Consider the following 8,577-nt stretch of genomic DNA (forward strand, 5'->3'; position numbering starts at 1 on the left):
TGTTTTAAAATGTTGCCTTTTATTATGTTGAAAAATTATTGGGCTTTCAGCAGAGGAATTAATTTAAATCTTCCTTAATATGGCTTTTAGCCGAGATTTGTAAATGCTTGCCTTTTAAAGAATTTCCTTTGCTCATCTGAAATATTAATTGGGCTTTTAGCTGAGAAGATATTTTAATTTTACTTAAGTGAGACGCTCAGCTGTTTCTCTAAATCCTTGTGTTTTAAAAGCTATTATTTAAGCTTTATTATTGAGAAGTTACTTGGGCCCTCAGCCGTGAATTGATCTTTGTTGTTTTAAAGAGAAAATTGTGCATTGGTTTTCGAGGAATAAAGTTGTGTGTTCTTGTGTAACTAACAGTAACTGATCTTGGCCCCTTTTCCACAACCTGATCCGCTCTGTCCTGCGAAACCGGATTTCATTTATTGAATATGGAACAATAATTACTCTTAGAAGAGGCTATTGAGTCTGACTTTTTGACTTTCTCATATTTGTGAAAATGCTTTTATCGTCTGATATTTCGTCCATAGGTTTTTCAGCATAATGAATACAATGCTTATACAGACCTGAACGCGTTTAATCCGAACATCCCTACTAGTGTTAGTCACAAGGCCATTGCAATTTAACTGTTGAGCCTCAGGCATCTCTTATAGCTTCTGAGACGCTTGAAGATTCACAACCGTGGCGTTATTTAAATGCTGTACGACAGAGAGAGAGAGAGAGAGAGAGAGAGAGAGAGAGGGAGGGAGAGAGAGAGGGGGGACGGGGGAGGGGAGTGAGGGGAGGTGGGAGACGTCGTGCCTTCACATTCAGAATGTGTGATGCTTTTACTGAGACTGCACTTCATTGTGATACGCAAGCACACTCGCAGGTAACAGGCAGACGTGTGAGGGGAGCAGACGTTATTGCATTTACAAGTAGTATAAAGTTTACCTTGCATCAAACTGAAAAATATTTGTCTTCTTCCCTCGTCAGTTTAAAACTTTTTAATAATTTAAGAAGTCCGTGTTTTAGTTTGGTATCGTCACCATCGCTCATCATAACAAAATTGCTAATATGTGTCGACAGCTCGTGGTGTTGTGTTCATCGTTAGTAAGCCTTGATCGCCAATTTTGATTCCCAGCTGGGTCGGATTTTCTCGAATCAAGTGTATATGTTGTCATCCACTTTTTCAGTATCGATGCACAAGTCTCTGAAGTGGCGCAAAATAAAAGGGATTACACCAAACGGCTCACTATCCAGAACGGTGTCTGCCCACCAATAGAGCCACACGCACATTTAATTTAATTTTGCCGATATGCAAGTACAGCCATGTGCAATAGCGAGAATAGAATGCTTATACAGACGTCAACCTGTTGATCCACACTTCCATACTAATCGGTCACATTTTGAACACTAAATTGCTTGAACCAGTTTCGATGAAATTTGGTATGGCGGTAGCTGAACTCCGAGGAAGAGCAGAGGCTCCTTTAGAAAGAAGGAAAAGAAATCGACCCTTAAGGGGGTGAAGTAAGGAATGGAACATCTTTTCATGTTATGAATATAAACCATGTTAAAAAATTATTAAATTTGTTGCATAGTGTACACTTCGTATTTTGCATAGACGTCCATGCCCCTTCAGATGCAGCGATCAGCACTGAAGCAGTGCGAGCCGCATCATGATGTACTGGGGCAGCTGGGGTGTGACACACTTGAATAGCTGTGCTTACCCAAACATACAGACTCGTGAGGGCAGCTAACGTTATAGAATAGCTTGCCCACTCATCATCACTAATCATTACTGATCTACTCATATGCGAGTGCAGCCATGGGTACTACCTAGTAAAATAATGGCACTGAGCTGCTGGTTAAGCTAAAATTCAAAGATCGAAACTGTCCTGCTGCAATGCGCAGTTTTCAATGCTAATATCCTGTGGAAAGGCAGAACTCGGGAACAATTCTAAGTCATTCTTCTGAGGCAGATTTCATACCATCAGGGGTTCCGAGCCATTCGTCATCCAAAATCACCTTCGCCAATCAGCTTCCTCACTGGGCTTGAAACAAGGTTGCCTCGTTCCGCTCTTCAGGAAGATATAGCTTGAAAGAGGAAAATGAGATTCAAAACGTTTTTCAGCTACAGTGCTCGTAAACACCTCAAGACGTGCATCATCCAGCTTCCTTTACCACCAAACGTGGATCCAGTACTAATCAGGAAATATAACATGTGCTGTGGATTGACAACCAGAAAACGAGCACCTTCTTCGACAAACATTCGATGCTAACAGAGATATATGAATTTCGACTTAATGGCATATTTAGCGAGTTCTAGTTATGGGCAACAACAGTTCCTCACTTTCCGAAAGCGACTGCAATATGCACCCAGAAGCACAAAGGCAAAACTGCTTCCTGAGAAAGAGGAGTAGCTGGTTGTGGCAACTGGTGGGAATTACAAATGGTTCAAATGGCTCTGAGCACTATGGGACTTACCTTAAGAGGTCATCAGTCCCCTAGAACTTAGACCTACTTAAACCTAACCAACCTAAGGACATCACACGCATCCATGCCCGAGGCAGGATTCGAACCTGCGACCGTTGGGGCCGAGCGGTTCCAGACTGTAGCGCCTAGAACCGCTAGGCCACCCCGGCCGGCGTGGGAATTACATGTCTCCAGGAGTAATATTACCTCCGAAGAAAATAATGGAGTATTTGAAGATTAGCATCACTCCTGGGGTCATTAATGATGTGTTCGGGATACATCCACTCAGACCGGTCTCTCCGTCAATAAAACCTATGCGTAAGTGGGTTACAAGCTTAGTTTCATTGATAAGAACACTGAGTATTGTTTTTCATGTTTTGATCTGATGATGGCAGTAGCTGAAACGATATTACAAGTATAGCAACACATTGTGCGATGTATACGGTTTTATTCACAAATATCAAATGGCGGTCACAGTGACAAATGTCACAAGTACGTTTAGGATATGCTGCATTTATCCCACAGATTGTCGTAGATTCACTGAATATTTCCTACCTTCAACTTTTACAGACCAGAGAGACAGTTTTAATGAACCTTCCACAAATGAATCTGGGTCTTTTCACAGTCGAAGTTTACGTTGTTATTGTGGTCTTCTGTCCAAAGACTGGCTCATGCAGCTCCTCGCTCCATCTCGGGCAACGCTTTCCATATATGCACAATTATTGCACTGTAATTATTCACGGTAAATGATAAGAACCAAAAAGTTGCTGGATAAAGATTTATCCTGCAGCTGTTTGGCTGTTATCATTTGCCGTGAAGATTTTCAAAAGTTGCTGCTTCAGTCGTGTTTAGAATTTTGAAGCACTGTAATTACTCTGAATGTGCTCACTGTAATCAAGCCTTTGTCTCCCTCTACATTTTGTATCCCATTTTCTGCTCTCCATCACTAATAACTATTATTTAGTGCCATAGGATGTATCTTATTAGTTCACCCCTTGCTTTTTGTCAACTTAAATGATGAGTTCGTAGCGAGCGAAGTGGCGCAGTGGTTAGCACACTGCACTCGCGTTCGGGAGAACGACGGTTGAAAGCCGCGTCCGACCATTTAGATTTAGGCTTTCCGTGATTTCCCTAAATCGCTCCATGCAAACGCCGGACTAATCTTTAGTATTTTTCTGTAACACCATATTGGAAAGTTTCTGCTCCCTTCTTGCTCCTACTGATTATTGTCCATGTCTCTCTTATATGTAATGCTCTACTCCAGAATCATACTTTTATAAGAGATTTCCTAACATTTAAATTTATATTCTATCTTAACACTCTCTGTTTTAGAAAATATTTCCTTCCAGTTGGTTGTGTGCAATGTGCGTGGTCTTTACCTCGGCCGTCATGAGTCTTTCTGCTGTCCAAATAGAAAACATCGTCTACTGCTTATGGTTTCTTATTTTCCCATCTAATTCTCTCAGTATCATCTAATTTAATTCCAGTACACATAATTTTCCTTCTTTGACATGGAGAAAAGAACAGGAAGCGATCGCGTAATCTGTCGTTTTATTGCAGCAAGTCTGCATGTGGCATGTGGACTATTACATAATCACCTTCAGTGTGTGTAACAACATGTGACATTAGTCCAAAGTGTGACGTAATAAAAAAATATTGGCTACTGTAGAGCATACAGGAGTCAAACAGGATGTTAGACTCCTGTATGCTCTACAGTTACAGGACTGTTTATTACGTGACACTTTGGACTGATGTCACTTGTTGTTATATGCACTGAAGATGAAAACACCATAGTTGAAAGCTACATCTATTGTAATAAAACGACGAATTTCACGATCGATTGCCGCTCTTTTCTGCATTGTCTGTATTCAACGATCACTGCGTACAAGGGGATCTTGCTGTCTCTGGGAATATCTTCTGGCAAACATTCTCCCTTAAGGTAATTTTTCAGATTTCAACTTGATTTCCTTTACTACTTACATTATGTACAGACTGAAAAATAAGGGGATAAGCTACCGCCCTGACACGCTTCTCAACTACTGCTTTCACATCCTTCAATTCTTATAACTATGGTTTGGTTTCTGTGTTTGTAGATAACCCTCCACTACCGGTATTTTACTGTTGATAAGAGCCAAACTTTGAAGAGTCTGTTCCATCAACATGTGAAGCAAATTGTCGAAAACGCCTAGTTTTAAATTTTGTAAATAGATATTAGTGTGCAATATGCATAACCTAAAGAGGTAGTATACTATAGCGGAGCAACACGACGAGCATGAAACTAAATCTTTAATTAGTTTTATCATTTAAACACTGACCTACAGATTCATTTATTACTCACAATATACAAGCCCAACGCAATCTGATTGCTATACAGTGACAACATGACATCCAGTAATTAACACAAAAGAATGACCTTGAATTTTAAGAAATTCTAAGAATAATAAAAATCCAAAAAATATGAAATTAAAGAAATATGAAATTACCTCCAACTCTGTTAATTGATTAAACTCATTTGAATCACGAATCCCGATAATGAAACCCCATTTTTTTTATGTCACGTACCTCACAACACAACACAAACATTCATAACACAAAATACTGCGATTACAGCAAGCAGCAACTATAGCCAGCTACATAAGAAGATTCTAAATACTATAGACTCTAACTACTAGGAGGCGTACGGTTAGCAAAAGAAAGATTTTGCTGAAGAGCAAACAATATACATGGAAATTTTTACCTCATTCATATGACATCCAGTTACAAAAATTATGTGGTTGTCAATAATTCCACTGCCCCCTCATTACCAAACTAACAATCGTCATCATAAAATTAATTGCGTCTCACTTTACAATGCATGTCCTACCAACACAGAGTCTCCACTAAGAACATCATGTCCATGCACTTCTCTATACTCTCGCTAACTGCTAGTCCGTCAAACCACAGAATCTCTTGCCGAGGGCTCAGAGTGCTGTCAGCGATATTAACACGGTCTATAGCGCTGCCAACATACAAACAGGCTACTTACAATCAGAGTGATCCAAACTGAACAAACCTCCGCAATATTTTCGGAAGACACAGTAGGGGCGAGATACGTGATAGTGCGAAAGGAAATTACAAAGTTATATTGTTAGCGCTTAGAAATTGTTGTAAGTAGGCTGTTTAGGTTTTCTTATTGGTAACGCCACGTAGCGCTCTGTATGAAAATCTGGCTGTGCTGTGTGCAGTCTGTGGCTAGTTCGCATTGTTGTCTGCCATTGTAGTGTTGGGCAGCTGGATGTTAACAGCGCGTAGCGTTGCGCAGTTGGAGGTGAGCCGCCAGCAGTGGTGGATGTGGGGAGAGAGATGGCGGAGTTTTGAAATTTGTTAGATTGGTTGTCATGAACTGCTATATATATTATGACTTTTGAACACTAGTAAGGTAAATACATTGTTTGTTCTCTATCAAAATCTTTCATTTGCTAACTATGCATATCAGTAGTTAGTGCCTTCAGTAATATGAATCTTTTATTTAGCTGGCAGTAGTGGCGCTCGCTGTATTGCTGTAGTTTGAGTAACGAAGATTTTTGTGAGGTAAGTGATTTGTGAAAGGTATAGGTTAATGTCAGTAAGGGCCATTCTTTTGTAGGAATTTTTGAAAGTCACATTGCGTTGCGCTAAAAATATTGTGTGTCAGTTTAAACACAGTCATGTATAATTGTTCAAAGGTGATGTTTCATATGTCGACCCTTAGCCGAGGATACCTCACTGGAATCTTCTGATTTTGTCTTGTAGTTTGTGTAATTACTGCAGCTTTAGTTTATCGCTAGCGCGTAATTGTAGAGAGAATCTCCTTTGTAGTTGCAGTCTTTCATTGTTGTACAGTAAAACAGGTGTGGCACGCATGTAAATTTGCACCAAGTATTTCGCAGCTGCGCTTGCAATTAACTAGATATTATTTTCAGTGCTATGTTAATGTGTTCTCTTATTTTTGCTCTTCAAATTGTGTTTTTCTGTGTTGTCGTGTGAAATATTGTGACATTAATGCCGTGTGAAAAACGTAATACTAGGCTCCCAAAGTACACTCAGAAATGACAGTGAAGACGAAAGCAGTGTGTTAGCGCCACCATGTAATGAGTTAACTAATATTCAAAGTAGTAATTTGGTAACTGTGCATAGGGAAATGGAGCGGGCTGCAAATAATGGCGTAGACAGTGAAATAATTAGTGAACAGGGAAACATTATCGATGGATCGGTCGGCAACAGCCCGCCTCAGGAATCGGAAAGGACAGGACACTATTTTGCAAATACTGCAGATTCAGGTTTTGGGTCCTTACCGTTTTCTCAAATAAGTCAAGACACATTTTCTGCTTGTCAAAATGTGAATGTTGCCAGTGCAACTTCACTGCCGAAAAGCACGGATGAACATGTTTCAGACACCAGTGCGTTGTTATTACAATTAATGCAACAAATGGGACAAAAGCTTCAAAAGTTAGACACAATGGAACAAAATCAGAGACAAACACAGCAAAAGCTTCAAAAGTTAGACACAATGGAACAAAATCTTCAAAAGATAGACACAGTGGAACAATACCAGAGACAAACACAGCAACAGTTAAACACAATGGAACAAAATCTTCGGACGTTAGACACCACACTTGAACAAACACGTGAAGATTTAACTACTGAGTTACATAACATTGAATTGAAATGTCAAAAAGTCTGTAATGACGTAAAAACACAAATTTGTGAGCATTTCCAACCTATTTTTTCGCGTCATGAAAATGCATTACAGAATCACGAAGCAGCCATAAAAGAACTGTAACTATTGTTCATGAAAATCACGACATCTTGCAAGCTAAAATTGACTCAGTTGCATCTCTCGATTCGGTTACGCAACTTGCAAAAACTCAGGAAAACTTAAAGGACACAGTTGATACGATTTCAACACAAATGGACACTCTGAAACTTGGTTCAGAAAAAAAAAAAAACAGAGGAAATAATTTCACTAACGGATAAAGTAGCCGAACTTTCAGATCAGTTCACTAACTTATCTACAAAGGTAGATGATGATCTGAATGACACAAGACCTGTAGCCTTCACGGACACTGAAGAGTATGAACAAATTAGAAAATTCAAACAAAATCAAAATCAAATCAATACACAGTACAAAAGAGAAATCCGGGAAGTACAAAATCAGTTGGCACAAGTAACACAAGAATTACATATTTCAGAGGACACTCGCGCTCCAGTACGGGAAGAGGGACATAGAAATACGGAACAACCACAATATAATAACACAGGACACTTCGGAAATTATGAAAGAAATTGGCAAGGCGCACTGGATTTTGAGATGGAACCACCGAAACGACGTAACAATGACCGATATGCGACTCGCCGACATGATGATTTTGACTATAAGCTGTTCATTACTACACGTAAATTTGAAACATTTAAGAATTCTGCCAACGACATTCATCCACAAGCGTGGCTCCATCAATTCTCTCATTTTTTTCCTCCCAACTGGTCATTAGAGCACAGATTAGAATTTATGTGTGGCTATTTAGAGAATGCGATCGGTCATTCACGATTGTCACAGTGAAGGAGAATTTTATCATGCCTTCCTCTCAGCGCATTGGTCTCAAGCTACACAAGACCGAGTAAAACATAGCATCATAATGATGAAACATTTCGAACAGTCTGAATTTTCCAGTCTTGTTAAATATTTTGAAGACATGTTGCACAAGAATCAGTACCTGTCAAACCCTTACAGCCCCTCAGAACTCATCCACATTTGCTTAATCAAATTACCTGAACATTTACGACGTATTATTTTGGCAGGACGTTGCAAAGACGACATTGAAGCTGTTCAGAGACTCTTACAAGAATTAGAAATTGACACTGACAATCGCGGAACGCGAAAACAGGAACACAACAATTACAGGTCACATCCGTCGCAATTCCGCGATGAAAGAAATAATAACTGGACACGACGAGGCTATTCTCACAACACAAATCGTGACCAAAACAGACACCACCCGTATGACAACCACTGGCAGAGTAATAGTTACAGAGAAAGTTCGCATTTCCGTAGTAATGAATATGACAGAGACAATCATAGAAACAGACAAAATGGTAACCAGAACT

Source organism: Schistocerca nitens, chromosome 2 (genome assembly GCF_023898315.1).
Source record: "Schistocerca nitens isolate TAMUIC-IGC-003100 chromosome 2, iqSchNite1.1, whole genome shotgun sequence".
Classification (NCBI taxonomy): Eukaryota; Metazoa; Arthropoda; class Insecta; order Orthoptera; family Acrididae; genus Schistocerca; species Schistocerca nitens.